Below are 16,587 nucleotides of genomic sequence, written 5' to 3' on the forward strand. Positions count from 1 at the left end.
TCTGGACTTGGGACTCTGCGCCTGCAGCCTTGGCTCCCTGGTGATGCCTCCGCGTCCCTGGAGCTCAGCTCGTGGGTCCGACCACTGAACGCGCCTAGCGCGCCACCAACTTTTAAATCTTGTGCACACGTGGGCTTGGGTGGCGTGGTCCCAACGCGCGTCACTTCGCAGCCCGCCGCCCCCGGACTCCTTCGCGTCACCAGGACCCGCACATCGCCCCCATCACACGCTGCCGGGGGCCACTCACCCCTGGTCTGAGAATCTGACTCAGATCGGGCACTACCCTATTTCGCTCTGGGATGGGGGAATTAAAATAATGCACGTCCACTCCCACCTTTAGAAGGAATTGGGTGGGAGCAGGAGCTGGATGGTAAACTGAGCCGTCCGAAGGGTCCGGGGTTGTAAATAGTCAGTGGCTACTCCTGAGTCGGCCTGGGGCGCCCCTTCTTCACTTTCCCTAGGAAGCCTTCCTCTGCCACACTGGTCTCTGCGGGGTCTCCTCTCCTGAAGCTCCAGAGGTCCGGATTGCGCCCGGCTCCGGGTGGGAACACCTGATTTGCTTCCCTGGTTTAGCACCAGCTCCTCTCACAATGCCTGATGCGTATTAGGACGATACTCTTTTTACCTTGATGTTGATACTTTTGCCCATCCCCCAAGTTACTGCTAAGTCTACCCATTTAGGAAAATGCTCTTGTCTGCTACTGAAAGGTCAAGAAGAAAGGACAGTTGGGGCTTGGTCCTACACACATTTCTAACAGGTTTGAAAGTGCGGTTGTCCTATGGATATCCCCGCCTAAGAGAACTCCTTTTTCTATGAATTTCTGCAGCTATGGCATTCTGACTTCCTCTAACCCTCTCCTCTCCTTGGTGTGGATGCCCAGGAAGCAGCCTTTTCCAGGACACTTGCTGATACAAGTCTAATTTCCTTCTGCAGAAAAAGGGAAAACTGATCTAACTGACCCCCTTTGAAAGGTGAGGAACAATGAAGAAGGAAGTTCATTGCCATTTTTAAAGGGGCATTTTTGTGTCATGTACTTTCTCGGGCTATTTCATTTAACATTCATGATATCTTTGCGATGTGAATATTGTATAAAGATTCTAAAAAGTAGTTTTAAAACTCCTGGAAAAACGTATGGTAAAATACATTAAATATATTTAAAGATTTTTATTTGATGATGCTTGGAGAAATTAAAGAATCTGCTCAAGGATATGGACAGTGAGGAGCCCCTATGATATTTCTCCCTAAACCAGGAGTCTTCATGTCAGGCACTACTGTGCAACCTATTGTAAACAAGGCATCACCACTGGCAATACAACTTTTAGTAACAGCAGGGCCTTTCCTAAAGGAAATTAAAATATGATGAAGGACCCAAACCCATTCACAAATAGCTGTAATTACAAGAGAGACTATCCTAGTGCTTTGTCAGAAATAGAGAGGTAGAAGGAAAACTCTGACACAGCAGGTGAAGAATAATGGCTAGCATTTTTAACACATGAAAAAGACCAAATTATAAAGACTGGTGTAGGTTCAATGATGGATGAGAATAGATTTGATTGAATTATTTACACTTTGATTTATTGCCGAAGTAGTAATAAATAAATGTTATGCAAAAGATGTAAATGATCTGAGGACGTGGGTAAGGATGGCAGGCAGAGGAACATGGTTCCCCTGTCCCTTCCTAGTGCTTCTCATCCATGTGCTGAAAGATGACTAGTCTCAGCAACCAGTGTGGCCAGCTGTCAGTGAGAACAGAGAACCTGAATCAGTAGGCTGAATGCTTTCTCTACCCCATCAGTCAGTAAAAGAAACAACTTGTGTGTTACAATTTTTTTTTGCATGAATGTTCTTGTCTGTGTGCATTGGTGCACATGTGCAAGAATTTTCTGAAGTATGTACCTAAGTAGAGTTATTAAGCCATAAGGGATGATTTAGTTGAGCTCTAAGTAGTTTTCCAAAATGTCACACTAATTACACTCCCACCAGCAGTGAATGGAATGGTCCATGGCTGCACATCTATGCAAAAATCTTTGTCAATCTGGTGGATGTGACATCTCAGTGTGAATTTAATTCACAAATCCTTGTTTACTAATGAGTCAGTTGAAGCTTCTGCCTTGTCTGCCTTTTTATACATGTATCAGCCATTATTTTCTCCACAGTGAAATGCCCACTTATCTCTTTTTCCCATTCCCCCTTGGATAGTTAGTGTTTTTTATTGTTTGTTTGTTTTGTTTTGTTTCATGATTATAGGAATGATTTATTTATTCTGGAACTTTTGTTGATTAAATATCTGACAAAAATGTCCTCCCTCTTTATGACTTCTCCTTTACTATTTTTAATAAGAGTTTGTATTTTGGGGAGGTGGATACTGGGGATTGAACTCAGGGATGCTCAACCACTGAGCCACATCCCCAGCCCTATTTTGTATTTTGTTTAGAGACAGGGTCTTGCTGAGTTCTTAGCACCTTGCTTTTGCTAAGGCTGGCTTTGAACCCATGATCCTTCTGCCTCAGTCTCCCGAGCCTCTGGGATTACAGGTGTGTACCACTGCGCCTGGCTAGAGTTTGTATTTTTGAAAAAATGTTTAAGGAAGACTTGTAGACTTCAGGTCATGCCATATGTGAGTTTTATGTTAAGACAAGATGGATGGGGTAGGGTGGGGGACAGACAGGCACTTTATTTCCCTAGGAACCAAGGTTGGGAACGAATGACTAAATGGAAGTTGACTGCACAGGTCCCCTTTTGTCCAAGCATTCCAAAACAGCTAAATTTCAGATCTCTGCATGGAGCCTTGAAATGTAATTATAATCATTCAGATGTCACTAGAAATTCACATTCATTTAAATTGAACTAGTATATAGGAATGTTCCACCAGGAGGAGTGGAGCATGGCGGACATTTACATTGACTCTGTTCCAGACTAAAAGTTTGATTCTTAGTATCATGTTGATTCCTCTTACCTATTGCCATTTATATTCTTGACTACAGGTTGGCAATGGGACTTTGCTCATTACTGATGACCTATAAGAATGAAGGCTTAATTAGGTTATGAGACTGCAGATTAGCAAAAGCTGTTTGTGGTAGAAATGTCCTAAAAAGCTACCATGAAAGGCATTAGAAGAGTAGGATAATGGGGTGCCAAGAGAATGGGGGAGTCAGCAATGGATAGAAATCTGGTCAAGTACTAGTTGGTAACTGGAAATTCTAGAAATAGGCAAAGAAATGCAGTTTCAGAAACTGGGACTAGAGGGAAGATTTGAAAGGTCTGAGAGTTCTAGGCAAGATAATCATGCAGACCTTCAAATATTATTTGAACTCCCATTAGAAGTTTAATTAAGATACAACAGTGTTCAAGTCTCTGCCTTGATGAAGTTGGCATATTTTTAAAGAGTTAGATAATAAACTAGTAAACAAAAAATAGCAACTACAGACAGTGATAAAAAGCTATAAGTAAATTATAGCAAGATAATAAAATAAAAGAAGATAACTGGGAGTTGAGGAAAAGATTCTGGAGACAGGATCATCTAGGCATGGCTCTCTAAGGAGGGGATGAAAGAAGAAGAAACCCAGCGTGGGAAAAACTATGAACAAAAGCACCCCAGACAGAGGAACCTCAAGTGCAAAGGCCCTGAGTCCGAAACAAACTGGGAAAAAAAATTCAATATCTAAGAGGAAGGAGCCAAAACCATAAGGCCATATAATTGCAGCAATATGTGAAATCCAGAATAAGCAAGTCTTAGACAGAAAAATAGAATTGTAGTTTCAGGAGCTGGAGAGTATGAATGCTAATGAGTATTCTTTTGGGAGGCTGAATATTCTGGAATTAGATAGTAATGATGGTTGTACACTCTTGTGAACAGAATAATCAACACTGTTTCCTACACCCTGAGTGGATGAGCCATACGTATCTGAATTTTATCTCAAATTTAAGAAAACACAGAAGTCCAGGCCAGGTATGATGACAGGTTGGACTGGATCAGGGCAATCTTTGCAACTTAGCAATATGCCTATTTTTGGCATGAAATATCTGAATTTTGCTACGTTGCCCTGATAGAGATTTTCTTTTGGGAAACATAATAAAAGAATTTTTTGAACAACAAAGTCAGTAGCTTTTTGCAGTTACATCGATGCCTACAAGGCTAGATTTTTCACATGGTAGATGTTCTAGGAGAAGGGCCATTATTAAAAGCAGCAATGCTACTGCTAATTTGAAACATGACATTAAAAGAATTCCAATCCGTTGAAGGCAGGATCTGTTCTTTGTTTCTTACATTGCAATTAAAATATTAATACATACTAATAAAAGATTTATTAGGTTTTCTTGGCATATTTATGAATCACACCCGGACAAAGCTGGCAGAAAAACAGATACTTCTAAATTTATGAGGTTTTATAAAAATGGAACCTAAAATTAAATGATAGCTATAAAAATACAAGGACAGATAAGTAATTTTTATTATTTCTACACAGTAAATTGTATGACCTTTTTTTAAAATTGCTAGTCTGTTTTTCAATCTATTTAAAATGAACCAAAACATTATCATATTTTCTAAAAGTATCTGGTATTTATGAAACAATACATAAATTCCTTATATAGACATGCTCAGATTAAGATTGTTATTGTATTAGGATGAAGTTAATTGAAAAAGGAGAAAAGAAAAAAGTGGATATAATTTGACATTTTAAAAAAGTTAAAATAATCAAGAAACTTGGAATACATTTCTGAATAGAAAAAACAAATGACATTTTAGTCAATGTCATAAAAGGGGTAATACCATTTCAGTTTTAGCTCTGATTTTTTAAATTGACCATACAGATATGAAATGCTGAGAGTTGTATATGTATTTATGTCATTCTGTTCTGAATTAAATACTAGTTGATATCATTTAAGATATTTATGTTCCAAGAAGAATAAAATTAGCTAATGTTGAGTAGTTTATTCTCTTTACTCATCTGTAATCAAATTTCTTTTTCTCAAAAATTAATCAGAGGTCCTCTTTCTGTTTTCACCCATTAGTGTGATTTCTGACATAAGCTATTTTCAATCAGTGAATTTCAACCCTAATTTAAAAGTTTATAATGGCTTAAAAATAAATAAGACAATATATTTATTTCTTAGAGAAAATTGAAAAATAAAGGAAAGGCAATCATTGCCTTACCTGAGTAGGTTTCCACACAAATTATCTCTGGTATTCTTTTTTATGACCTCTAGTTGTCTACCATCTACTGGTTCACCCACTGAAAACTGATTTGTGTCAATCATTGATCCATTAAAATCAACTTGAACTTCTTTGTTCTCATCCTTCTTTCCTCCTATACTTTTATTCTCCTTCTAAAAACAAAAACAAAAACAAAAAAAACAAGAGGTTGCTGCCTCTGACTCCTATCCTGTTCTTACCATATCATTATTACTGTACGCAACAGAGATCTTCTATACTCAAGAAAGCATTTGGATAGGGACCTGAGGGTGGGGGCTGGGGATATAGCTCAGTTGTTAGAGTACTTGCCTAGCATGCATAAAGATCCTGAGTTCAATCCCCAGCACCACCACCACCATCCAAAAAAAAAAAAAAAACATTCAGGGAGGTAATATGTTACCATATTGATAACATTTTCCTCTTCTGAACTCCAGGTAGTGAATAATACCCTCCTTCCTCTCAGTACTTCCAGAGCACAGCTTTATTTATTCTCTTGAGCACTTCCTACCACTGATAGATCATACCTAAACACACACACACACACACACACACACACACACAAGCATATACATACATATGTGTGTGTACACCAATTCTTCAGGGAGGCAGAAGGAGAAGATAACCTTTTACACAATAACCTTTTACCATGCAATCTTCGCAGTAAACACACAACCTAAGCATCCATAAACTCTGTTTGTTTGTTTTGAGATAACATGGAGGTCTCTATTCCCCAGGTTGGGCCTAAGCAATTCTGTCTCAGCCTCTCAAGAACTCTACAGGCAGCCGCTGCAACTGATTTAAAAACACATTTGTTTTGATGATGTGAAGGATCAAACTCAGGGCCTGGCACAAGACAGGAAAGCACTCTCCACTGAGTTACACCCCTTCATAGTTTTTCTAAGAAAACCTTTTTAATTTGACATAATTATAGATTCATAAGAAGTTGCAAAAGAAAGGTTCAGAGAACTTCTATGTATATTTCATTTGCATTTTCCCCAGTGATAACATCATGAATAACAAAAGCAATACCAGGACATTGACATTAGTACATTTCATACAGCTTATTCAGCTGTCACCTGTTTTACATGTACTGTGTGTGTGTGTGTGTGTGTGTGTGTGTGTGTGTGTGTGTGTGTGTAGCTTTATGCAGTTTCACCAGATGTGCAGATTCCTCTCCAGATATAGAACACTTCCATCACCACAGGGGCCCCCTATGTAATTCTTTTGTAATCATACTCATCTTCTCTGCTCATTCCTTACTTCTGGTAAACACTAACCTGTCCATCATCTCTATAATTATATTTTACAAGTGTTGTGTAAATGGAATCATAAAATATGTCATCTTTGGAGATTAACTTTTTTCAGCACAATTCCCTTGAGATCCATCAAAGTTATGTACGTCAGTAGTTTGTTCCTTTTATTATATTTCATTTAACCATCCCCCTATTGAAGGACATTTTGGATGTTTCCAGGTTATTATGAAAAAGCTATATTTTATATTCAGTTTTATATTTAAAATGAGCACTATTTTAGAGATTTTTGGTGTTGACACAAATTTTTACCTCTCTAAAATCAATGCCTAATAGTGCAATTGCTGGGTTGTATAGTAAGTATATGTCTAGTTTTCAAAAAAGTTCACAAACTATTTTCTAGAGTGGCTGTTCTGTTTTACATCTCCACCAGCAACATGTGATCCAGTTTCTCTATATCCTTGCAAGCATTTGGTATTATCAATGTTTTATTTTAACCAATCCTGATGGGTATGTGATGGATACAGTTGTTTTATTTTGTATTTCCTTAATATTGTTGTTGGGCATTTTAAAATTATTTATTTATTTGTTTATTTATTTATTTTGCCATCTGTCTTTTTCATTGAAATGTCTATTCATGTCTCTTTTTCAAGTGGATTTTTGTTTTACAGTTGAGATTGGAGAGTTCAATAAATTCTAGATTATAAGACCTTATGTTGACTCTGTGATTCTCAAATGTTTTTTTTTCCAATCTCTTGCTTATCTTTCACAGAGCAAAAATTTTAATTGTGGTAAGGTCCAACTTATTGACAATTTCCTTTTATGGATAACACTTTTCCTACTAAGTCTGAAAACTCTTATTTAGCCTAAATTCTGAAGATTTTCTCCTGTGTTTTGGAGGTACTGGGGATCAAACCCAGGGTGTCATATAGACTAAGCATGTACTCCACCACTGAGTTACTTCCCAAGAGCCCGCTTAGTTTTATATTTAATTCAATGAGTCTTTTTCTTTCTTTCCTTTTTTTTTTTTTTTTTGTACTGGTGTTTGAAACCAAGGGCACCTCACCACTAAGTGACATCCTCAGTTTTGTTTTGTTGTTTCACTTTTTATTTTGAGACAGGGTCCTTTTAGGTTGCCGAGAGCCTCATCAATTTGCTGAGGCTGGCCTCAAACTTGTGATCTTTCTGTTTTAGCTTCCTGAGTCACTGGGATTACAGGCATGCACCACAATGCCTGGCTTACTTCTGTAAGTGATTTTAAAGTTAATTTTTATATAAGGTGTGAGGTTTAGGTCCTGGTTAACTTTTCTGCTTAGAGACGTCCAATTGTTCCAGCACCATTTTTTCATAAGACTCTCATGAATTTATAAGAACATTAAATTGCCTTGTGTTTTTATTCTTTTGGTATTTTCCAAACTGTCTGGAAAGTGGGATAACCAATTTTTATTCAAAAGTCACTTTAGTATAATCTTGTTTGCTTTGATTCGATTTTTACTGTACTTGCAGTCCCGAAAAGTCATTTTTGCTGACAGATCAATTGTATTTCATTACATCTCAAGAGAAGGAACAGAAATCTCCATGAAAAACGCTCTTAGAAATGCAGTGACCTTTTCCAGACCAGGAAGTAAATGTTGTTTATAAAAATAACCTCCAAAGTCCAAAGTTTCTATCATCTAACATAATTTCTTCTTCCTCAACAAAACCTGGCATTTACATGAAAGTTACATGAGTCTATAAAAAAATTAATGCTTCAAAGTTTTACATGGCAATTTTCACACATTTACTCTGGAGTACGTCATGTTACAGTTAAGTGTAGATCAAAACATGCTTGGACATAATTTTAGCTTCAAGAAAACATACTCAGCTTAGAATTTGAAAATGTCAAAGAGACAACCTATGTAGTCCTTCCATCAGCTGAAAAGTCTACCAGAAAGTGAGTGTGGGTCTGTGAATGGAATACAGTGTCTTTCCCCCTGAATCCAACACAGAGAACTTTATATAGTCTTGGGAAAACTTAAGCAGGTCTATGAAATCATCAATCCATCAGAGGACAGGAGAATAACATGCTGAAACATGCACATCCTTTGGCTACTACTTAGACATGGAAATGATAGAATGGCATCAGATAGAATGTGTGAGGCTTCAAAATTCAATGTGAATGCATTCATAAGATTGACAACTGCAAACTTGGAATGAAACCACCATTTAACTGAGCTATCCCACTCCTCAGTCTATACCCAAAGGACTTAAAATCAGCATACACAGTGACTCAGCCACATCAACCTAGATGCCCTTCAATAGATGAATGGATAAAGAAACTGTGGTATATATACACAATGGAATATTACTCAGCATTAAAAGAGAATCAAATTATGGCATTTGCAGGAAAATGGATGGAGTTGGACAATATCATGCTAAGCAAAGTAAGCCAATCCCAAAAAACCAAATGCCAAATGTTCTCTCTGATAAGTGGATGCTGATCCCTAATTGGGGGGGAGGGGGCATGGGAAAAATGGAGGAACTTTGATGTGGCAAAGGGGAGGGAAGGGTGGGGAGAGGGCATGGGGCAGGAAACATGGTGGAATGAGATGGACATCATTACCCTATCTACGTGTATGACTGCACATATGGTGTGAAGCTACATGTACAACCAGAGAAATGAAAAGTTGTGCTGCGATTGTGTACAATGAATCAAAATGCATTCTGCTGTCATATGTACCTAAATAAAATAAATTAATTAATTAACAAAAAGATTTATAACTGCAAACTTCCCCAATAAAACATGGCTTTGGAACAATATTATTATTAATATTAGAATGTATAATATACATAGAATTTCTATAATATATTTCTATAATACATAATATTTCTATAATATATAATAATATAATTTCATTGCAAAAGAAGCAGTCATGGGGCTAGGGGTGTCTCTTGGTAGTAAAGTGCTTGCCTAGCATATATGAGGGTCCTGGGTTAGATCCAGAGAATTGAAAAAAAAAAACAGTTGTTATAAAGAGATTAAAAGAAAAAAAAGGTGATTATAGTTTTTTTCCTCTAATTTTCAGATGTTTTAAAATGTTGTTAAATTACTTTATAATTAAAAATACATGTGTATGTTTAAACATGCATGTATATGTTTGGACTAAAATTGGACTTTTAAATTTCTCAATAAAGTAATAACAATAATTTAGAGTATATGAAATGCATATGCAAAACACACTCTGCCTAAAAAGGAAGTTTGTTATGTGTTTCTTAAGGAGAAAAAAAAAAGAAGTGAAAGTTACTTCAGAGGAGTATCAAAGGGAATGTATGGAATTTGTTTATCTACCAATTTGAACAAACTAATTATATATAAACAATTAGAGAATTCGGAACTGGACACTTGGTGATAATAAGGAATTAATATGCTCTTGATAGATGTTTAGTTTGCATACAAAGAATGCACAGATCTTAAGTATTCCTATGACAAATCTTAAGGACTGAATCTGCTTGGATAACTACTAGCCCAAAGAAGATGAAAATGTAGATGTAGGACATTTTCCTCATCCAGAAGGTGCCTTACTTTTCTTCTGCAATCAATAACCATCCCCTCCACCCTCAGGGGCAATCACTTCCTGATGACTAGCACCACAGATCAATTTTGCTTGCTCTTGGACTTTGTATAAGTAGAGTCATACACTCATGTACTCTTGGGTCTGGCTTCTTTCACAGCTCATTAGATCATATCAAACCCACCCGTTCTAAGTATACAACGGAGTTCCTTTTAGTAAGCCCACCAAGATGTATGACCTTCATTCATCATATTCCTGTTTTAGAATGTTTTTATCATCCCAGAGAGATCCTCCTGCTCATTTTCAGGTAATCCCCATTCCCACTCCCAATCTAGGCAACTAGTAATCTATTTTCTGTCTCTACACAGTTGCCTTTTCTAAACATCTAATACAAATTGAATTATACCACATGTGGCCTGATGTGTCAGATTTCTTTCCTACAGCATGACATTTTTGAAGTTCATCCATGTGGTGGCATGGACCTGCGTTTCATTCCTTGTTACGGTTGAATACTATTCCAGCACTTGGATATATCACATTTTGCTTATCTATTTGTCTATTGATGAGCATTTGGGTCGTTTGTATTTTTCAGCTAGTGTAAGTAATGCTTCTATGAACAGCCATATGTAAAACATTGCATATATGTTTTCATTTTTTTGGGTAGATAAACTAGAGGCGACATTACTGGGTCATATAGTAAATTTATGTTTAACTTTTAAAGAAACTGACATATTATTTTCAAAAGTAGCTACATCATTGTACATTCCCACCAGCAGTGTTACGAGGGTTTCAATTTCTGTCTATACCCATCAACGTTATTATTGTCTTTTTATTATAATATTCTAATAGGTATAAAAGCTTCTGTTGTTCCATATACTTACCAGTTTTTGATGTCAATTCTTTTTCTTTCTTTCTTTCTTTTTTTTTAGTTAGCTTTCCTAATATTATTACTCTTAAATTGTGACAAGGGCATTGTATAAATATGATTTTTTTCTAAGTGCCCTCATCATTTAGGTATGATGCCAGATTTTCTAGATATGAAATTATGTTATTTGGAACTTGCTTCATAAAAATCCAATGGGAGAAAGAATCAGAGGATGAGGTTGAGCTGGTTGAAACAGAAGAGTGTGAGCTGGTGGTTTTGTAGCTGGGGGATGCATGCCTTGAAGTTCATTGAGGTCCTCTCTAATCCTACATTTGAAATATTCGTAATAAAACTGAAAAGTTGAAAAAGGTATATAAACATTTTTTAAAAGGAACCAAATGTTTAACTTGTTGAACTGGCCATACTGTTTCATTCTGAAACTTGTTTAACTGTCCCTTGGGTACTTCTAAGAAAAAATGTTTCAGAACACAAAAAGGTACTGAACACAGTTACTCTCTCAAAACTATTGCCTGTGGAAGAAAATATCATACATTCAATATGATGGCCATATTGTCCAGTGATTTGATTATGAGAAAGAGAAGTTTTAATAACAAGGCAATGTTACATTTAGGTGATTCAGATACATACTAGATCTTACCCTGAGTCAGTTGTTCTATCTTTCTTTGGGACAATCTAAGAGAAAAATAGAATTTATAAACGGCTCAACTTGTTTACCTTCTCTGAGCACCTTAATAACCTAGGAGCGTGGAAAAATGGCCTAAAGCCATGGTGATCAAACTTTATTAAATCACTAGCATTATTTACAATATCTTAAGTAAATTAACCTGCCCCATACCATAAGTAATAAAGAAATGTTATCTTGGGAAATGTATTATTTTTCCTACTATTTCCTAAGGCATTATTTTATTATTATTATCCTTCCTAGTGTATTGATTTTTCTTGTCTTAGAAATTGTTTTTTGTGTTTATTAGAGATATTCCACCTGCCAAATATTAGTATTCTCATCTATAATCACTGCCATTTTTGTAAAATCCAAAAGGAGGGCATTCTCTAGACTCAGACGTCCAAGGAAACTGACCATCCTTATTCTTATTATGTCAGAGGACAGTCCAGAGAAAACAGTTCATTCTGAACATCATCCCTAAGAATACTAACATCCTCTTGGGGCAGAGAAGAGTAGGCTCCCATTGCCCAACAGTAGCTTTGACAGAAGATTTTCACTTCCAAGTACACTCAGTACTCATTTAAAACATAACGATATCGAGGGGATAATATCTCCTTTCTTCTCAAGGTTTGATTGATGATTTCATCCTGTGATCTGCTTTGTGAGGATGTGATTTCATGAGAGTCATTTCAAGTCTCTTTTAAGACTGGGATGGAGTTGAAGTGTTACTTTCTTGGTTGTTAATTGTGAAATCCTGAAATTCACTTTTGACTCACTTTTGAGAATTATACACCAAAAAAAAAAAATAAAATAAAATAAAAGACCCTCCAGACATTCTGAGTTATTTAATTTCACCGTGTCCAAGTCTAGATTTATGAACTGCTCTTAACTTAAACTCAGTTGGATTGTGATTATGGTAAACGTGAATGGCTCTAGACAGTCCCCGAATCCTCTCTCTCCCCAAATGAAGGACTCTTAAACATCAAAAGAAGTGTCCTCTCATGAATTATATTAAAGTTTAACATCAGTGGAGTGTCTACTTCTAAATGTCCCTTTTAAGCAGGATTACAAGTAACTTATAAGTGAAATTTTAAAGTTTTTAAAAAGTTTTTTTCACAAATGAATTTTCTGCTCATTTAAATATTTAAAATGCCCTTGCTCTAACAGCTATTATCTAAAAACTTTTTATAAATTTTTCTCAATCTCTTAGAAAAATACACCCAAAGTCCAGGCTAAGCTTCATATTTTATTTTCATATTTGTATGTTTCTCGTGGATATGTCACACCCAAGGCAAGATTTAGCTGCATACGAAACAAAAGTTTGTGTCTCTACTTAATGCCAAAAGATATGGCATTTGAGGCAGCAAAACAAAAACAAACAAACCACAGTAGTTTTCATTTCAATTAAAATTTTTTTTATTTTTTAATTTTTTTAGTACTGGGGATTGAATCCAGGGTCTCATGCTTATGAGGCAAGCTCTCCACCACTAAGCTACATCCCCCACCCCAGCCCTTTCTGTTTTGAGACAGGATCTAACTAGCTTGCTCAGGCTGGCCTCACACTTGCAATCCTCCTGTCTCAGCCTCCCAAATGCAGGTAGGCACCACCTTGCCTATCTTCAGATTCCTCTTTGAACAATCATTTTTTATAAGCTTCCCCATCTGGACTGTGTCCACTACTTGGGAGTGACAAGCAATTAGCTAGTAGTCAGGCTGTTGAGCTCAGTAACAATTTCTGTACTTTTGAGGACAGTGATATTATTTGGTGATAGTTATAATTTTGCAGTCTTATCAAATCTCAAGATAAAGCCCATGAGAATGTCAAGGGTCCACAGAGTCATGACAAACACTTTATGGATTAGAAAAATAAAGCTCAAGGAAGGTAAGTAGCTTTCTCAAGGAAACACAATGAGTGGCAGAGAATGGATTCAAACCCAGCTCTGTCTAACAATGAAGCCTGTTTCCTTTCTTCCTTGAGTGTGGCCTTCACAAACATTGAGCAAATATTCTGGGAACAGGTGAAATTTGCCCTCTATAATCCAAGCTTGAGTTATATAATGACAATACAGTTCACTAATCTGTAGCTTCAATTTTGAAACTGAAAAAGCCCAAAGTAGGTTTCATAAGTCCTTTGGCAGCAAAACCTGAACTCATTTTCGTTCATTTGGAGCTAAAACATGACCTGAAATGTAAAGACTATTCATTGCTCTTATCTATCACATTTAATGTATAATATTAATATATTTTGCTGCATAAATATTAATGCATTCTTTCCCAGACCAAATGGGGGTTGCTGTGTAACAACACATTGTAAATGTATGGTATTACTCATCAATTTTTTAAAAAATTCTGAACTCTGAAACACACCTGGCCTGGCCTAAGTTCTTCAATTAAGAAACTATAGACTTTAATAATAATAGTATTGGTAACAATAGCAATGATAGTAGAACTTGCATTCTATAGTTTTATATCATAATTATGATTTTTTCCACAAAATACTTTCAAACATATTTTACTGCATTTGTCATCATAATATGAATATTTCTTGACTTTGGGTATATTTTTTTTTTTTGAGGAAGAAACAAATCCCTTTTTGAGGATGCAGAGAAAGGGAAACTCTTATGTACAGCCATTCTGGAAAACAGTATAGAGATTCTTCAAAAAACTAAAAATAGAACTACCATATGATTCAGCCATTCCATTACTGGGTGTATATATCCAAAGAAGATGAAATCATTATAAAAATACATGTGCTCTCATAATACTGTAGCACTATTCCTAATAGCCAAGATATAGAATCAACCAAAATTCCTATCAGTGTATGAATGGATAAAGAAAATGTGGCACATATACACAATGGATTATTATTTATCCACAAAAATAATGAGATCCTGTCATTTGCAGCATCATGGATGGAATTGGGGATAATTATGTTAAGTGAAATAAGCTAGATGCAGAAAATTAAATACCACATGCTCTCACTTATTTGTGGAAACTAAAAAGTTTATAACACAGAACAGAATGGTACAGTGGTAACTAGAGACTGGGAAGGAGGGTGGAAAGACGTCAAGTAAGGAGCACCAAATTACAGAGGGGCAATTATGGTTTTCTCATGTAGCACAGTAAGGTAAATACTGGTTAAAACAGTCTATGATATATTCCAAAATAACTAAAAAGAGTATAAAATTCTCTATAAAAATGATTTACATTTGAAGAAATGGAAATGCTTATACCCTGATTTAATTACTACACATTCTATACATATATCAAATTACTATAATGTAATTCCATAAAGTTGTATAAATGTTATGTAACAAATTAAAAAAAATTAGAAGGAGGAGGAGGAGGAAAAAGATGAAGAAGAAGCAGGAAACAAGTCCTTGGCCAAATGTAGACCTGATCTCAAACTGAGTTTTAATTTTCTATGTAGGACTTAAATGAAATCAGAGATTTGGTGTGTGTGTGTGTGTGTGTGTGTGTGTGTGTGTGTGTGTTTTGTTTTTTGCTTGTTTTTATTTTCTGAGTTTTAAAAAAATCTCTTTAGTGATTTTATGTTAAAAAGCAATGGTATAAAATTTTTATTTAGTTGTCTTAAAAGTAACTAGAGCACCGTAATAAATTAAGGAAATTAGTGACCTGTTTTTATATAAAACAGGATTCTTGAGGCCATGCTAAGAAGGAGAGTTAATTTTCATGTAAGCATAAAGAGTATTTATTTATCTCAAAAATTATAAGTGATAATTTGTACATATATAACATTATTTATTTATTTATTGTTAATCTTTTTTTCCCCCTGTACTGGGAATTGAACCTAGAACCTGGTACATGCTAGGCAAGCACTCTACCACTTAGCTATACCACTACAACCTTTTATTTTATTTTTTTGAGACAAGGCCCTGCTATGTTGCTCAGGTTTGCCCCAAACTCCTGGGCTCCAGTGGTCCTCCTGCCTCAGCCTCCCAAGTATCTGGGGCTGTAGGGGCATGACACTATGCCCGACTTTCAGTTGTACATATCTAAGCAAGATATTTACTCTCTAGAACATTTTAAATTCAAATTGAATTTTCAAATATAATACTAGTGGCTTTCTAGATTAGTAGTTTTCAACCTCTTATTTTTTCTGCCTCAAAGTACATAAAAGATACAGCATATTTCCTCCAGCAATAGTGATTCACAAAATAATTGTTATTTATACAACCAGCAATCAGTTCCATTCTTGGGGTCCAACAGAACCAGATGCTGGGTGAGTTTGAATTTTAATCAAAATTGAACACATTTCACAGGTTCTGGTTGCTCACCTCCTACAGTAGCAAGTTCCTCTTAGTCTAGCTTATACTTTATTAGCCTTGGTGCAGAGCTAGAGGGAGGGAAATATAGAATGGATGGAAGATGAGGTAGGGAGTAAATCTCAACTGCAGCCTTGGGACCATTTGCAGCAGTACAGATAGTAACTTGTTTCGACTTTCCTAAATTGAACCTTTTGCAGAGTTGTGGCCTGCCACTATTTTGAAGCACCTGGATTGGACTTAATGTAGGGCACAAGTGTGTCTTGTGGTGCAAGCTGTAGCCTGTAATGGATATCTCTGTGCTCAGCCTCACACCCTCTCAGGTCATCTTTTACTACTGACATTTTAATGGCAACCAGCTTTGCACAGGTGTAACCCGACAACACCTTACCTAGGCTCTGCCAAGTACTTCCTGTTTTCTGCTCTGGGGCTTCTTTGGTTCCTCAATGTCTGACACACCCAGACATATGCAGTCCAAATGTTCAAAATTTAAAGGAGTCATTACCCTTCTGAAAAAAAAGTTTGAAAAGGTGGTGGTGGGGATTGTGAAGGGGTAAATGCTTCTACCTCCTCCACCGGAAGACAGTTTTGAGAGATCTTCTATAGCTCTTCAGAACATCCCATCAGCATTAAGCCTCAGACATCCACAATCATCACCAACTTGTTAACATGTATTCTGCCCCCCCTTCTTTCTGTTTCTTGGATCACTTCCTAAATAAACTGCATCATGGGGAGAATCAGGATTTGTCCTGCCT

The sequence above is a fragment of the Spermophilus citellus genome (genome assembly GCF_964194105.1).
Source record: "Spermophilus citellus genome assembly, chromosome: 8".
In the NCBI taxonomy this organism is placed as follows: Eukaryota; Metazoa; Chordata; class Mammalia; order Rodentia; family Sciuridae; genus Spermophilus; species Spermophilus citellus.